Raw genomic sequence first — 17,941 nt, 5'->3', positions numbered from 1 at the left:
GGCGCAGTTCCGAACGGCGCATGCACAACAAAAGCAAGTGCTCCTTTACAAATGCTTTCTTTTACTGTGTGCACAGATCAAAACATGTGCCAGGACAGTTTAGAATCGATCTGCAGCGCTTGGAGGGACTTCTGGTACTCTCAGGAGTTAAGAGGAACAGGGACGGGAGGGACCCCAAAGACTACAGGACACTCAACAAGTTTGTAAGTGTCCTGTGTGAGAGACGGTGAATTCTGGAAATGATTTAGACAGTAGACTTGGGTCACAGTAATTATTGAAGTGTTGTCAACATTGATAGTTTTGGTAGGCAGGGGAACTAAGTCAAGTGTTGGAAACATTTCCATTTCAATTTTGACCATGCTAAGTTTCAGAAAGTGGGAGGACAAGAAGGAGGAGATTGTGTTGGGGCAGTCAGGGACGGGAGCTGTTAACATAACTAAATCAGGAGCTGAGAGATATATGTAATTCTCATCAGCATACAGTATTAATGATACTGACATCCAAAAAATCTGATATGTTGTCCTAGACCATGAGTTTAGATGGGGTACACACACAGCAGGGAGGAACGGGACAGGAATTTATGAGACTCTGCAGAAGCTTTAGCTGCAGTCCTGGCCACAAAGACTTAAAGGGAGTCTGAAGCGGTTTTAAAAAAAAATAAAAAACAGATACCTAAGGAGAGGGAAGGCTCTAGGTCCTATAGAGCCTTCCCGTTCTCCTCCCGGTGTCCATGTCCCCCCGCAGGCTCCCCTATTAGCAGCCCATGACCTTTTCGGTCGTGGACTGCTCTCTTCTGGCTTGGGGAGACTTCGGCAGTATGCGGAAGCACTCAGGCTTCAGAAGATGGACCACTCCCTACTGCGTACGCGCGAAGCCCTCTATCAAGCACTCACGCGTGTGCAGTACAAAGCCGCCGGTCTTCGGGAGCCCCGAGAGCTTCCGAAGACTGCCGAAGTCTCCCTCGGCAGGAGATTCAAATGGAGGAGCCTGCGGGGGAACAAGGAGACCGGCGGAAGAACAGAAAAGCTCTATACTACCCAGAGCTTTCCCTCTCCTTAGGCGAGTATCTGTTTTTTATTTTAAAAAACGCTTCACACTCACTTTAACCTTTCTACAGCAGCAGAGAGGAGGTGGACAGGGTCAGCTCTGGGAATCAGAATCAGAATCAGCTTTATTCGCCAAGTGCGACGGGAGTCGTACTCAGAATTATTTGTGGTTCACATGACATAAGCAAGTACATAGACAGGCACACAGTTGCGCAGGTGGACAGGACAGACATTTACAAACGTTCAAAGCTACGTGGACATTAACCCGGAGGTCAATAGTTAGAGCGGGCCCGTAGAGCCTACGTAAAGTTATTTGGTTCAAAAAGTCTCAAACGGTGTGAGGATCAATCAGTGAGCAGCTGGGAGACTTTCCTGCCCAAGGAAAGTACTGCTCCGTTAGTTTAGCAGCAGAACTGCTTGGGGGAAGAAGGAGTTCCTGCACCTGGTGATTTTGGATGGGATAGTTCTATAGCAGCGACCCGATGGGAGGAGATCAGAGTGCCAGGGTGGGAGGGGTCGCGAGAGATCCTGGTGGCCCTCGTCTTAATCCTAGCAGACTGGTGGAGATCAAGAGATGGCAGCAGTGATCCGATGATTCTCTCCGCCTCAGTAATGACTCTCTGCAGCTTATGCCTGTCACTGCCCGTCGCGCTAGCATACCAGACTACGGCCTCAATTCACTAAGATCAAGCTGGAGATAATAAGGCAAGAGAAAATTTACCTCCACACAGTGAGAAAGTTATCTTATCTCTTCATTCCTTATGTTACCTCCTCTGTAGTTAAATTATCTCCTCTGTAGTTATTTTCACACACAGCCTGTCTTTAACTTTAGAATTATGGAGTTATTTTAAGGATTGAAGAGTTAACTTAAAGACAGAAGAGTTAACTTTAGGTTTGCCTGAGGCAAAATGTTTCCTGAATACTACATGCCTCATCATCATGGTGATAAGTATAGAAACATTATTAAAGACAAGAGATAAGCTTAGTGAATTGAGGCCAATGACTGAGGAACAAAGTATGGACTCAATGGTTGCGGTGTAGAAGCTGGTCAGCAGCTCCCGTGGCATGCCAAATTTTTTCACTTGGCGCAGGAAGAACAACCTCTGCTGAGACTTCTTTTGAATTTTGGTGGTGTTCAGCACCCATTTCAGGTCGTTGGTAAGGGTTGTGCCAAGGAACCGTACCGATGGTATCTTAGAGACTTCGGTATCGCCTATGAGGACTAGTGGGAGGGGAGGGGGGTGCCTCCTGAAATCAACAATCAGTTCAACAGTCTTTGCTGTGTTGAGTACTAGGTTGTTATCCTTGCACCAGTTGCAGATCCGCTCAACTTCGCTGCGGTACTTGTGCTCTCTGTTGCTGCCAATTAGACCGATGATGGTAGTGTCATCTGCAAATTTGATAACCCTCACAGAGCCAGCGGTTGAGGTACAGTTGTTGGTGTACAAGGAGAACAGGAGTGGGGACAGTACACTTCCTTGCGGAGCACCGGTGTTGGTGGTTCTCACGCTGGAGAAGCAGTTGCCGTACTTGACCTATTGCATTCTCTCTGACAGGAAGTCCTTCACCCACGTACAAAGATTAGAATCAACTCCGAGCTGTGCCAGGTTGACAAGCAGGATGTCTGGGCACATTGTATTGAATGCTGAGCTAAAATCCAGGAACAGAATTCTAGCGTAGGAATCTGGACTGTCCAGGTGCTCTGTGATGTATGCCAGGCTGACATTAATGGCATCCTCAACAGACCTGTTTGCCCTATATGCGAATTGGTGCGGGTCAAGGAGGACGTTGGTGGAGCTCTTGAGGTGAGCAATGACCAGTCTCTCTAGGATCATCATGATGTTGGAAGTTAGGGCCACAGATCTAAAGTTGTTAAGATCCATGCAGCCTGTCTTTTTAGGGACTGGTATAATTGTGGACCTCTTGAAACAGGAGGGGACTGTACCTTCTGATAGTGACCGCTTGGAAAGGGAGTTGAGCACAGGAGATAACTAAACTGCGCAGGTTCTTAGGCAGACTGATGACACGCCATCCGGCCCCTTCCTGGGGTTCAGCTTGCGGAGGAGCAAGAGAACCTCTGCATCCTGGACTCCAACTGGAGCCAAGGCGCCAAGTTCCCCCTGCACCTTTGCTTTGGTTGCCGGGATCTGTTGCTTGGACTGGATTTCGAATCTGCAGTAGAATTTGTTGAGCTCCTCGGCCAGCTGGAGGCTGGGGGTCACGGGCTGAGGAGGAGGTTTGAAGTTTGTGGCGGCCCTGAGGCCTTTCCATACTTCTTGTGTATTATTGCACTGGAGGCAGAGTCCCAACCTTTCAGAGTATGCCCACTTGGCAGCTCGCAGTTCACATTTCAGGGCGTTCATTGCTTTTCTGAACTCCTCAGGGGAGCCGGACTTGTGCGCTATATCCTTGGTCTTCCGGAGCCGGTGCAGTTTGTCGTTAAACCATGGCTTGTTGTTGGGGAAGACCTTGAAGATTTTGGATGGGATACATGGTTCTTCGCAGAAGCTAATGTAAGAGGTGACATTCTCTGCCCCTTTCGTCCACAGTGGGTGCATCCAGGGTCCTCCAGTCGGTGGAATCAAAGCAAGCTTGAAGCTCTAGTTTGGTTTCTGCAGTCCATTTTTTTACAGTTCTGATGGTGGGCTTCGCAGTCTCCAGAAGCCTCCTGTAAGTGGGGATCATATGAATTGTGTTGTGGTCGGAGCTTCCCAGAGCGGCTCCTTGGGTGGCCTTGTAAGCGTTCTTGTGGATCGTGTAGCCGTGGTCCCGGGTGTTGCGAATTCTGGTGGGGCAGGTAACGTGTTGCTTATAGCGAGGCATCTCTTGGCATAAATTTACGCTATTGAAGTCGCCCAGGATGATGACGAGGGCCTCTGGGAGGGCGGTTTCCCACCGCGTGATGCTGTCACTAAGTGCACGCAGGGCAGTCTTGATGCAAGCGTCTGGGGGAATGTAGACCCCAATGAGAATGAGAGAAGAGAACTCCCTGGGGGTATAATGAGGCCTGCAGGTGATGGCAAAGAATTCAACATCCGGGGTGCAGGTCCTGCTAAGAATGATGGTATTGGTGCATCAGGTGGTGTTGATGTAGAAGCAGATTTACAGATCTACCTCTTTTTGCCTGAGAGGGCTGAGTCTCGGTCTGTGCGTAGGAGGTCGTAGCCTGGCACTTGCAAAGAGTTGTCGGGGATGCTATTACACAGCCAGGTCTCAGTAAAGCAGAGAACTGGGGTGCTCCTGCCAATCAAGGGTTTGCTGCTGAGTAGTAGGAGCAGCTCGTCCACTTTGTTTGGGAGTGAGCAAACATGTGCTAGCAGAATGGCAGGCACGGGGGAGTGTAGGCTTCCCTCCGATGGCTGGGGGCCAACTGGGGGTTCCCATTTAAGGAGGTCTTCCCTGGAGAGGGTGGCAATGTGGTGTTTTGCCCATACCGCACCCATACCAAGAGTGCCGTGGTTGAAGGAGTTGAAACAGTGTGCCGGCAGGTGGAGGTGGTGCAGAGGTCTCGTTGGCAGGGGTCAGAGCGCATATTCAGGGGCTCAAAGTGGGGCAGGCCTGCAGTGACCTTGAGGGTCAGACTGGCTTGAGCGAAAGACTGGCACCCATCTCTTCTCTGTCCACCTCATGTGAGTGATAATGGGATGGGGGAGGGAATTTGGACAGTTCAGAGCAGGGGTAGGGAACCTCGTTCACATTCAAATCAGTAGGGGTTGATTCACTAAGCTACACTGCTCAACCAGCGCCGCTTAGTGTGGCAGCGCAAGTAAAATTTTCAAAGTAGGCACGCTACTGCTGTAGCATGCACTACTAACTTACTCACGCTCCCCCCAAAATGAACAGGTGCTCCAATTGTCCCACTCTGGACCCTGTCAGGTCCAGTGACTTTGTAGGACGACATCCGTTCACCTGACAGGCAGCCTATAGGGCCAAAGTGCGGGGATCTCGTCCTGCAAAGTGAATGAATCCCAAAGTCAGCTAGCTAATTGTACAAGCTGTTAGTTGGTATTTCTCCTGTCTGTGAAATTGCTGATGTTGCTGAAACCCAAGAGAAGCTGAAGACATGTCTGACACTTCCGCTGCCCTCTGCTGCGCATGCACACTGTGCCAGTTTGAAACAGATTGTATGGCTCTCATGGAAATACATTTGTGGCATTTGTGGCGTTTATGGCTTTCTCAGCCAAAAAGGTTCCTGACCTCTGGTCCAGAGTGTGGCTGCATCAGACATTCACATAGAAAACTAGTTGTGCAGAGTCAGAAAACCAAATAGTAAAAAATTAATAACACCCAAATGGGTTATATGCAATATACAATTTAAAATTGTGATATATTCCACACAATATGCATAAAAACCCCCACAAACCTCATAGCCCTTTTCCACCGGCAACATTTTGATCCGTTTTTTGAAATGATGGGATTTTTAAATTTACATGCGTTTCTATATAAACATAGAATCAAATTGCTGTTTTCCACTAGTTTGTAATTTTTACTAAAGTGCAATCACACTGACTGCAGTGCTTTTTCTGTGCTTCGGTATAGTCAATGGGAGCGCACAGAAATCACTTTCCAAGTGCCATTTCCATGCTATTTCCCACGGCAGCTTCAAGCTCCACCCCCTCATCTCCCCAAAATGCAATCGCATTGCACAAAATACGATCACACGGAAAATTCACAATGCAAAACATAAGAAATCACATTTTTTAACTACTGCAAATCATGATCAGAATTGCAGGGCAGTAACAATTACAATTGCAGTGGAAAGGGGCTCTAGGTTTTACATTTTTGTAGCTTGTACTGTTGTTTGTGATACAGGCTTAAGTTTGTTGACGAATATGAACCTATCGGTAAGTCAAGGAATATCTAATTGTCTGCACCTGTATGTTCTGAGTCCTTCAAGATTTTGAAAGATTTTATTGTCAACACAGATACAAATCCACTGTTTATTGTATATGAGCCAAGCTCCAAAAGCCAGTGAAATGCAATCCTCTTTCAAGTGCACAATCAGCAGAGAACAATGCGCAATCATCCAATATTTTCCAATCCAGCGAGTCCATTGTGTGACGTTAGTCTCTTGAAGAACCCTACTGTGTTAATACTCCTTATACTGCAACACAGTTACACAGTTGCTCTGGAAACTTGCCATGTGACACCATGTTTTCATATTAGCCAGCTTGGCTAAAAGTGCTTCTCCCACTTTCATTTGCTTTTTTTGTAAAATGAAAGTACAGGGGAAAAATGTCTGTTGCTTAAGATAGTGTGGGAAAAGTTAGAAACCATTAGGGTTTTTATTATGGCTTGAGCGCTCAATTCTAGCAGCTTAGTCAATTTTGGGTCAGATTTCTGCTGTAGTCTAAACAAGATTGAATGGACAAAACTAAGTAGGTCATTTGGGTGCCCGCTGTCAGGAACCTGCCCCCACGGCAAGCCTGTAGAGACAGACCCTGATGGTTTTCAACCAAATCGAGAGGAGGAGCGCCTTATTTAAGATAACACAATGTTGCCACTCTCAACCACACCTTACAAGACTCAGCCACCACTAGCAGTTGTCTGCGAACGAATCTGCTAGACACCATACACGTATAGATTCCTCAGCTGAAAGGAGATCTGTCCCTGTCTATGACAATTTTCATGCACTGTGTCTGGCTGCACGCACCCAGGTTGGCGTTCTCGTTTCTTGGGTCAGCCACAGGCTTTAGGCCAAACTACAGGAACGCCACACACACACAATACAATCTTGCACAGGTAGCAATAAAACAACTGAGCATACAATATGGCGCTGATCTGTAACACAATACTTTGCAGTCTCTTTGTATTAGATGTACTGTCTCTGCATAGTACACAGAAGACTAACGCTAGGTCCACACTTGTCCATTGCAGATCGGATCCGTTTCAGACGGATCCGTTTTTGTAAACAACATTTTTTTCTCTCTCCGTTTTTAGAGAAAATGGCCTTTTTGCAGCTACGTGAAACGTAGTCCCCAGCCCTGGCCATAGGTGGGTGGGCCGCCATTCTGGAAGGGGTAGCAGGCAGGAAGGGGGGCAGCGGTGGGGAGGGTGGTCGGCCCACTCCCTCACCTGGGTCCCCCTTCCCCGCTCACCCTCCAACTAGTTTAATTAATTAAAATCATTAAAATTGATATAGCAATGTATAAAAGACAAGCGCCAAGCGGGGAACTTACTTCCTTGCTTTCCACCGTTCGCCATCACTTCCTCTGTACTTCATTGGGCAGCATTGCAGGAAGCGAGCACTGGAATGCAAAAAACGAAGTTCCCCGCTTGCCGCAAATCCGGACTGTCCATTTGGGTTTTTCAAAACAGATCTCCCTTAACGCAGACGGATCCGTACCAAGCTGATTTAAATCTACGTCCATTTTAATGGTTACCTGACTGTCAGGGTATAGATTTCAATCAGCCGCCGCTGCGCGCATCCGCCATTTCCGATCTCACCGCTGAATCCCGACATCTCTTGCCGCAGCTCACTTGCTCTGCCTGTCTCTATAAGCAACTTCAATTGGATTACCTTGAGACAGGGTCAGGAGCCAATGAAAGCGGCTCCTGACGGCTCACAGGAACTCAGCCATCATAGAGACGGCAGAGTGGGTGGTCCAGGATCCCGACGTGCGGCTTTGACGGCGATTGCGGTGGGTATGTGCGGCGATTCGTCGTTATCCGTTGGGATTCTGCCGTTTCTGTGCCAGTGGTCTCTGATCCTTAAGGGGCCAGAGACCGCTGGGACTTGGTTAAGTGAAGACGGTTGCAATTTTTAACATTGGTATCCGTAGCTCCGGTTTTGATCAGGGCTAAAAACTGGCGCTACGGATAGGTTTTTTGGAACAAGTAGGAACCTACTCTAACTTATTAACTAAAGATTTAATATGCCAAGAGGTGGAACAAGGCAGAAGTAAGTATACCAATGGCTATCTGCATTCATTGCTTCAAATTTACTTTCAAAATGTTTAGATTAGAATTAGCACATAATTTGCATCTGTTTTGCATTCAAGGCATGTATTTAGTCCCAGAGCTCTCATTCAAGGCATGTATTTAGTCCCAGGGCTCTGCATGCCTCTGTTGGTTTACATTCCAGGTGCAACCTTGAGCGTTGTCATTTGTCTGTCTGTTCGTTTGATGAAATGTGTATACCATTTATGATTAGCAGCACGAGGAATATTATGTTTTTATTGTTAGACTAGTGTTAGGTCTTCCCCATGGGGGTCCGCCACTGCCGTGGGGAAGTCTATAAGGTAATAATCTGTGCACACATTATCACTGAAGCTAACACCCCCCTTTGCCTGTAGTGAGTGATAAGTGTGTAATACAGTCCAGATATTGAAACTCTATAATGCAGATAGATCATTCAGGTGTAAGTTTGCTTGAAAGCGCTGCCATGTCTCCCGTTGTGCAGAATGTGTGGACAGTCTAGGTCAGTGGTTCCCAACCTTTTATGAGGTATCGCCCTTTAGGAGAAGACGACTCACCCCTGTCGCCCCCCTTCTCTTAGTAGGGTATACCCATACGCCAGGTGGTGGTGCCAGTGGAGGGGGTAGCGCTGTGACCTTGCCAGCTAAAAATAACCGGTGACTCAACTACTTTGCGCCAATTCCCTTACCGGTGTAATGTCAGCTATTGCAGCCCCGCACGTTGTGCAGCCCCGCATGCGCAGTAGGAGCCTGCGTCCCATTAAATTGTGCAGCCACGTGAAACGTCCTAAATATCTCTGCTTCCGCACCACGTACACTCCCGAAATTTTCAAGGGAGGGAGGGGACCCCCAGATCTAGCTCTGTGCCGAATTGCAGCCCCCGAGCCCCGCTGGTTCCCGAGACTGATTGCAGCAAACCTATCTCGGGAAATAGCGGGGCTCGGGGGCTGCAATTCGACACAATTTTGGGAGTGTACGTGGTGCGGAAGTGGAGATATTTCAAGTAAATAATATCTAACTTCCCACTGAGCATGCGCGATACTCAGTGAGGAAGGCTGCTTCCGGGCTGCAATATCTGACATTACACCGGCGCGTGACCAACGAGCCCTGAGGAATTCTCTATCATGCACACTTGCATATTTTATACAGATCATAGTTTTTGCCCATAATTTTCTTAAAAACGAGTGACACTGCGACACTTTATTTTTTCTGCCTTTTCATACTGATCGTTCCACTGTCGCCCCCCTCAAATTTACCGCCCCCCTTAGAACCCAAATCGCCGACCTGGGGGCGATCGCCCCCAGGTTGGGAACCACTGGTCTAGGCGATATTCAAATGTCACTAGAACACTTGCCAAAGGAAATTAAATACAATGCACACAGTTAGCATAAGATGGTATTTAACACACACAGCAGACAGAATGTGGACAAGATGGCTTTCACATAAGGTCTACTAGCTAAGATGGCTACCATGTCCTGTATATCTCACACCCGCTCTTTGCCGTAACAGCCCAACACAAATTTTGTCTTGCACTATCAGATGGTTTGGGTGGCGGACTTCGGCTTTTGGTTTTACTGATAAAGTTAGCGCTAAGTTCAGCTATTCTTTCACAAGAAGAGAAGGGGCTCACGTTAGGGAAGGTTAGGGTTAGACAACAGCTTCCGGAGAGCAGTGTGAGTAGAAGAGCAATGCATTTGGGGGGTTAGAGGTCACTAATGATAATTATAATAATAATTCCTTTTTTGTATAGCGCCTTTCTCCTGTCGGACTCAAAGCGCTTGCGAGGAAGCCACTAGAGCGCACTCAGTAGGCAGTAGCAGTGTTAGGGAGTCTTGCCCAATGAACTCCTTACTGAATAGGTGCTGGCTTACTGAATAGGAAGCACCGAGATTTTAACCCAGGTCTCCTGTGTCAGAGGCAGAGCGCTTAACCATTACACTATTCAGCCACCATTGCCATCTTTAGGCAATGCTGGGTGTCTCCTGTACACACTAGATTCTTAGCTGAGGTGGTCCTTAAAGGACAACAGAAGCGAGAACGATATGAAGTCTGCCATATTTAATTCCTTTTAAGCAATACGAGTTGCCTGGTTATCCTTCTGGTCCTCTGCCTCTATTTCTTTTAACCATAGACCTTGAACAAGCATATGCATATCAACTGACATTATTGTCAGATCTGACAAGATTAGCTGCATGCTTGTTTCTGGCGTTATTCAGACACTACTGAAGCCAAATAGAGCAGCAGGGCTGCCAGGCAACTAGTATTGTTTAAAAGGAAATAAATATTGCAGCCTCTGTATTCTTCTCACTTCAGTTGTCCTTTAACGGCCGATATGCACACACTATGCACACCCTATGTATAAACGCTGGACTGAACTCAACTGGCAGCTATTAAAGACTCCCTTGGCTGAGTTTAATCCAATGTGTACATAACTGAAAACTAGCATAACAAGTACAGTGATAGTAACAAATACATTATTATGTTCCTTATTTTTTGTGCAAGAAAAATCAGAGACTTACAACTACAATATGTTTTTGGGCTTGGCAGGTTCTACATGATGATGCACTTCCCCATTTCAGTAGAATCTGGACTCAAGAGTAAGCTTTCATCAAATGGAAAATATTAGTATTGTTTACAATATTCATGTTTTAGCACCTAGCTCTGGAGAAATGATGACTAGTTGTCTGCATAACAACTCATTTAGGAATGGCAGGAGTAAATCTAGGTTCGCTGTCATTTTGCTGTTTCTCACAAAAATGCCTTTGCTGTTACAGGTTCACCCAACTATTCTACTACTTTGACCAAGATGCTGACCAGGAAGGAATAAATGCGCTCACACAGGTGAAGATCAGGCCACCCAACCAGAATCAAGCTCAGGAAGATTTGGCCACACATGCTTGACGCCGGATCTTCTGCATCCAGATGTTTGGCACAGAAGCCAAGTTTCCAGACTGTGACTGGGACAATGGGAACAAATACAAAATGACTGCATTTAGCCGCATGTTCTTTTTTTTAGCTCATTTTTTTAACAACAAAACATCAAAATATTTGGCCATAGTATCCTGTACCTTTTCAAAGATATGCAAACAATCCTTACTATTTTGTAATGTCTAGAACATAAGAGTACACATTAGGGCAGGGGTCAAGAACCTTTTTGGCGGAGAGAGCCATAAACGCCACATATTTTAAAATGTAATTCCATGAGAGCCATACAGTATACTGGGACATCCCACATACTGGGACAGTGCACATGTGCAGCAGAGGGCTCACGTCCCTGTTGCCATAGTGATGTGTATACAATACAATAACATTCCTATAGCGCTTTTCTCCCATAGGACTCTAAGCCCTTAGGCTCTCTCAGATTCAGTAATTGGTAGTAAGATAACACAACAAAATTAAACACAACAAAAATATACAGTTGATCATCCAGGCAGCGCAAGTGTCAGACACGTCTTCAGCTTCTTTTTTAAATTTCCTCGAGAGCCAGACAGGAGAAACACTGACTGACAGCTTGTACAATTACCTAGCTGACGTAGGATTTGATTCACTTCGTAGGACAAGATCCCCGCACTTTGGCCCAATAGGCTGCCTGTGAAGTGACAGGCAGCCTATTGGGCAAATCAAAGTGCAGGGATCTCGTCCTACAAAGTCACTGGACCTGACAGGATCCAGGGTGGGACAATTGGAGCAGCCATTAGTTTTGGGGGGAGTGCGAGTAAGTTAGTAGTGCACGCTGCAGCAGTAGCGTGCCTACTTTGAAAATTTTACTTGCGCTGCCACACTAAGATGCGCTGCTTGAGCATAGTGCATTGGTATATTGCACTACACTAGTGTTCTGCAACTGTGCATTTCATCAAATTCTTCACAGCATACATAGTATGAATGGTGCCTATTGGTACCCTCAGATGCAACACTTTGGCCTGCTGGAATAGGCAGTTTAACCTGACCTCTTCCTGACCAAACGATCATCAGTTCTGTCCAAACAATTATTCTCAAGTGAAAACCTGATCCGCTAAGGTGGATTTCTTCAGCTGAACAGGGATGGCCAATAAGATGCAAATTATTCCAAGTTAATGCCATATTATGCAAATACATGCAGTTTGAAAATGGACCAATCGAATTCCACCTTGCTGGTCTATTTTCAAGCTGCATACATACAACGAAAAATGTGCGTGGCCATGACATTGCATGGGCGGAGCTAACGTAATGATGTAACAGCGAGGCATAAGAAAGCAGTGTTTCCGCCATGATGTGGTGAAACGAGGATTCGCATCATGGGTGTGCAGAAACTGTGTGATGCTATTTATTAGTATACCCGCCGTAACCCCAAAGCAGCAAATGTAGCCAACTATGACCATTAAATAATAAATGCAGCAACAGTTACCCCAGACACCAGAAAATAAACGCAATGTGGGCAGTATTTCACCAGAAAATAAACGCAATGTGGGCAACATGTCAGCAGTAAGGACAACATGTCAGCAGTAAATAACGCATTGTGGACAACATGTCAGCAGTAAATAACGCATTGTGGACAACATATCAGCAGTAAATAACGCATTGTGGACAACATGTCAGCAGTAAAAAACGCATTGTGGACAACATGTCAGCAGTAAATAACGCATTGTGGACAACATGTCAGCAGTAAATAACGCAATGTGAACAACGTCAGCAGTAAATAACGCATTGTGGACAACATGTCAGCAGTAAATAACGCATTGTGGACAGTGGACAACATGTCAGCAGTAAATAACGCATTGTGGACAACATGTCAGCAGTAAATAACGCATTGTGGACAACATGTCAGCAGTGAATAACACATTGTGGACAACATGTCAGCAGTAAATAACACATTGTGGACAGTGGACAACATGTCAGCAGTAAATAACGCATTGTGGACAACATGTCAGCAGTAAATAACGCATTGTGGACAACATGTCAGCAGTAAATAACGCATTGTGGACAACATGTCAGCAGTAAATAACGCATTGTGGACAGTGGACAACATGTCAGCAGTAAATAACGCATTGTGGACAACATATCAGCAGTAAATAACGCATTGTGGACAACATATCAACAGTAAATAACGCAATGTGAACAACATGTCAGCAGTAAATAACGCATTGTGGACAACATCTCAGCAGTAAATAACGCATTGTGGACAACATGTCAGCAGTAAATAACGCATTGTGGACAACATGTCAGCAGTAAATAACGCATTGTGGACAGTGGACAACATGTCAGCAGTAAATAACGCATTATGGACAACATGTCAGCAGTAAATAACGCATTGTGGACAACACGTCAGCAGTAAATAACGCAATGTGGACAACACGTCAGCAGTAAATAACGCATTGTGGACAACATGTCAGCAGTAAATAACGCATTGTGGACAACATGTCAGCAGTAAATAACGCATTGTAGACAACATGTCAGCAGTAAATAACGCATTGTGGACAGTGGACAACATGTCAGCAGTAAATAACGCATTGTGGACAACATGTCAGCAGTAAATAATGCATTGTGGACAGTGGACAACATGTCAGCAGTAAATAACGCATTGTGGACAACATGTCAGCAGTAAATAACGCATTGTGGACAGTGGACAACATGTCAGCAGTAAATAACGCATTGTGGACAACATGTCACCAGTAAATAACGCATTGTGGACAACATTTTAGCTGCAAAAAAAAAAAAAGAATTTACTCACCTGACAGAAGTCTCCTCTCCCGGTGGCGGCGCGCAGCTCCGCGATTACCTTTCTGGCCTGCAGCCAGCCAAAAGTCCCCCGCTGACAGGACGCGCTGACGTAAGCACGGATCTCTGAGCATAGTGAATGCCTCCATCTCAGGTACCCTTTAAACATGGACAGGGCCGCCATCAGAATTTTCTGGGCCCCATACTTGGCAAACCTACAGGGACCCCTCACGCCAAATAATCTGATAGGTAGATTGGGTGGGGGCAGAGCCACGGTATGTGGGGTAGAGTCAAAGCAACTTGTCTGTTGCCCATAACAACCTCCCCCCCTGCATTGATGCGTGTCCAATCACGCAGCAGGGAAGAGGGAGATGACCATACAACTCCTGTTATGCCATGGTAGAATTGCCAGCAGAGGCTCAAGTGGCACTGCCACTGTTTGGGCCCCAGACTCTTCCTGGGCCCCATACTACTGTCCCTCTTGTACCCCCCTGATGGCTACCCTGAACATGGAATTGAACACATGCAGTGGAAAAAAGGTTTAAGATGTCCCTTAACGGTACAAGATTTTCCTCAGATGCCATTTTTGCATCAGATTTCGATGATCGAATTGTACAAAAAAACATGCAGTAGCTAATGAAAACTGACGTAAAACAACTATATGTTCGATTGGAATGCAAAATGTTTAAAATCATAGCAGAGGAGAGAAAGGGAATTGTCTAGTTTATGGGAGCAATCGATAATTACCATTCAATTAATTTTGATCCAGCAAATCTAGTCAAATTATCACATCTGATAAAAATATTGTTGCAATTTTGTGCAAATAAGAAAATAACTAGTGGAAATAAGAAAAGTATAATGACACACAGTGTGCGCAATTGCGCATCCTTCTCATTTTAACTAACCTCAATGAAATGTACTCAGGGCCGGGCCGAGGCAGGAGAGGCTCCAGCCTCAGGGCGCAGTGTAGAAGGGGGCGCACAATTCACTCAGCTGTCATTCCCCATTGTGTTTGAAGCAGAAAGAAATAAGAAAAGGGGATACATGGCAGTGACTGGAAGCCAGATAACTAGAGATTAAGGTGTTGGGGGCTCTGGGGCACCTCTTAGCCCAATAGCAATCAGTGTGTGATGGCTGGGGTGGGAGGGATGGAGGGGCGCACTTTAGTGTATTAGCCTTGGGTGCTGAAGGACCTTGTCCCGGCTCTGAATGTACTATCTTGATAAAGACGCATATTTTAGATTCCCAAACCTGGACATGCTTTTCCTCTCGGTAATAAATTAAATCAGTTGCAACAACTTGTAAGCGCTTCATTGGTCAATGAATCAAGACAGATGTGAGACTGCACGGGGCTGCCTTATAACGCATGAACGCTATTTATTGCACACAGCCCTTACATTAACAAGACTTTGGGGACAGTAGTAAATAACCATTCCTTCAAATAGGCTGATGAAAAAACGACTGTCCGACCAAAAAATATGACTTTTATTCCTTGAGAGGAGAGCCAAACAGTCCGAGAGCGCACTTGGTGTTGGGGTGAGACAAAGCTAACAGAGAGGTCGTTGTTCGTAGGGATCCCTGGAGAAGGGGAGAGGGAGGACGTGGTGCTGCTCTATGGAGGAGGGGGGCACTGATGGGTGGGAAGAAGAAGGAGCTCATGAGGTCGGAGGAGGAGAGCAGCTCTTGAAGGACAGATGAGAAGTAGAGCAGAGACGGAGAAGGAGGGTGGTGACATAGGGAACCGTGTCTAGGCTCCACCTATGGGCACAGACGGATCTCTGAGATGATGCACTCCAGTCGAAACACTCACCAAGTTCTCACCCAGCTCAGAACTTCATCCACCACTCTCTTAGGGGGTGTGTTGAAGCCATCAGTTGAAAGCGAGAAAGAAAGACTTTGAAGTAGCAGCGCCTGATGAATAGTTACCCTTTGCTGCATCTGCTCAGGAAATTCCGTCCTTTTATGCTCTTCTCCCTCTTGATGATCTGAAAGAAAGGACGGGGTGGATGCCTAGATTTCTGGCATTGGAGAAGGATCTTTCTATCGGCTCGCTGGAGTGGGAGCTGTCTGCTACTAGCATGCGGGCTGCCCGCTGTCTGGGGACCACCCCTGGGCCATGTGTCACCCAGCTTGGATCTTAAATAGACTTCCCATAGCTATGGAGGCTTCAGATAAGAACGTGGACCAGTGAGGAGGGGATCCGGAGGCTGGATGCTCTCGCTACATATATATATACTGTGAGTACACACTGCTATTAGCGAGCAGGAAGGGGGAGCTCGGCTGCGGCTCGCTATACCCAAATTACAACTTTACACGCTTCCTCCCTGGAGCACACTGCTTACTAATGTCTTACCAATTGTGCTCTAATCACTCCTGTTTGCACATGCCGCGGGTCAGCATCCCAGCAGCCATGAGAACAGTTATCTCGCCAGTGAATGAATCTGCACAGGTCTGCATGGTTTTTGATCTACATCTTGCATTGTGAATGTGGCTACGTAATTTCCTTACGATTGTTGATTTGTTTTGGCACTTTTACATAAACTTTATAAAGCTCCATACACACGCTCGACCACTGTAGCTTAAAACAAACAAGGAAGGACTATATGGCCGAAAATCGTAAAAAAGAAAGATGACAGTGATCATCATCCATGTAGATCTCTAGTAAAAGACAGCGATCTTCGACCATGTAGAACGCTGGTAAAAGACGTGTTCATATCGTTTGGACGATAATCGGTGTTATGCTAGGTACACACTATGAGATTTTTGACAGATTTACTGTCAGATCGATTATTTCCAACATGTCCGATGTGATTTCCGATCGATCCCCAAACATTTTCCGATCAACTTACGAATTTTCCATTCTCTTTAATAAGGCATTTCCCTTTAAGACAAGTCTGCAGCTCACAGCTGGATGCCAGGCCATCGTGTGCCGTTGGTGATAAATGGGATTTAGGCATGACATATAGGGTCTTCCCGACTGCTAAGTTAGGTACTTCCTATAAAATGCTTATACTGTATTTGGTGGTAGGCAGCCTGGTATGTGTTACTGGCAATAGGTATACATTAGTCAGAGTGACATGTAAAACTGATGTGTGAATAGAGATCATTCTGCACCAGAGTGATTGCTCTATTACAGTTCTTTATGTACTACATACTGTAACTATAAAACTCTACTAATAAAACAGTACTACAAACTGTAACTATAGAATTCTTATGCAGCATGTCTTTGACATCAGCCTGGCATGTTCAGCTGATATGATGTTTAAATACAGACAGCAGTATGTAGGTTATGCCTAACACCACTGTTTTTACAGTTATATGTGTAAACTCCACTCCCAAGTACTTTACTGTAGATAGTCCTGTGGCTGCACTCTGCAAAGTTAAACTGTCATAGTATCGCTCACTTAATATGTGTCTCTTGCAGAAGCAATGCATGGTTGCTCACCTTATTTTCCCTGCAGCTATGATGTGTCATAGAGGAATGTGTGCCCTAATGGCTAGTCAGAAGTGCCTGCACTCAGTGATGACAGATGTCACTTTGAGGTTTAAAGGGCCAGCCCACCCAAAACTAGTATCTCAGTACTTGTAAGATGCTGGGAAGTTTACTATCTTGCGCTCACCCAGGACTCTGAGATGAGATCTTTGTCTGCTAGCTGAGAGGTGAGATAGAAGGTGATCCTATCCATGGTCCTGTTGGCAGTTAGGTTTTCATGGGTTGTGTCATTTTTATATACAGTATATGTCAGGGAGTTCAGAATTTAGATTGCTGTACCTGTATTCCCAAGTACTCTTTCAGGCTGTACGTACGTTTTGCTTTTTCTGGCTGACACCATCACTTCCCCAAATCTGCTGAGTATCTGTTGCCTCCATCTTGGCTGATCGAACATTCAGGTTTTGATACCTTTTGGGCAATTTATTGATTGAAAACATAATTGGGTGTATTGGAAAACAACTTTGTAGAGACGGTGGGAGGAGTTTATGGAGTGACGCTGGGTCGATATTCGATAGTCTCATTGCATTGTACTGCATCGAGCAAAGGGGATAGAAATGTTTACTATTACCCACCCTATCGACTTTCGATTATGGAAGTATCTATGGCTTGCCATATTAAACCATTATAGACCAATATTGGATATAAATAGAGGTAGATCTGAAAGCTAATACCCACTACGCAATTTTTATAACGATTTTTCCGATGACCAGGGATTTTTGGAGCAATGAGCGATCGTTTTCGTGATCTCGCAATGTGGGTACAGGCGTGCAATTACATGAACGACGTTTGGT

The 17,941-nt window shown here is 45.8% G+C and overlaps 1 protein-coding gene across 4 annotated transcripts in view; it reads left to right on the top strand.

Moving 5' to 3' along the window:
- The first annotated feature begins 15,345 nt into the window (after window positions 1-15,345).
- The window catches only part of CHST3 (carbohydrate sulfotransferase 3), a 174,311-nt gene continuing 171,715 nt past the window's right edge, over window positions 15,346-17,941 (top strand). For 3 of the 4 annotated variants that reach the window (XR_011024524.1, XR_011024525.1, XM_068258170.1), the window contains exon 1: window positions 15,346-15,894. The gene's annotated coding sequence lies outside the window, so the exon portion shown is untranslated. Of the gene's footprint in view, window positions 15,895-16,046; window positions 16,107-17,941 lie in introns of those variants that run through there. The other variant, XM_068258171.1, reaches the window with a different exon arrangement.

Source organism: Hyperolius riggenbachi, chromosome 10, assembly GCF_040937935.1.
Source record: "Hyperolius riggenbachi isolate aHypRig1 chromosome 10, aHypRig1.pri, whole genome shotgun sequence".
Classification (NCBI taxonomy): domain Eukaryota; kingdom Metazoa; phylum Chordata; class Amphibia; order Anura; family Hyperoliidae; genus Hyperolius; species Hyperolius riggenbachi.
Note: the sequence above shows the minus strand (reverse complement) of the source record. Positions and strands in the feature narration are given on the sequence as shown.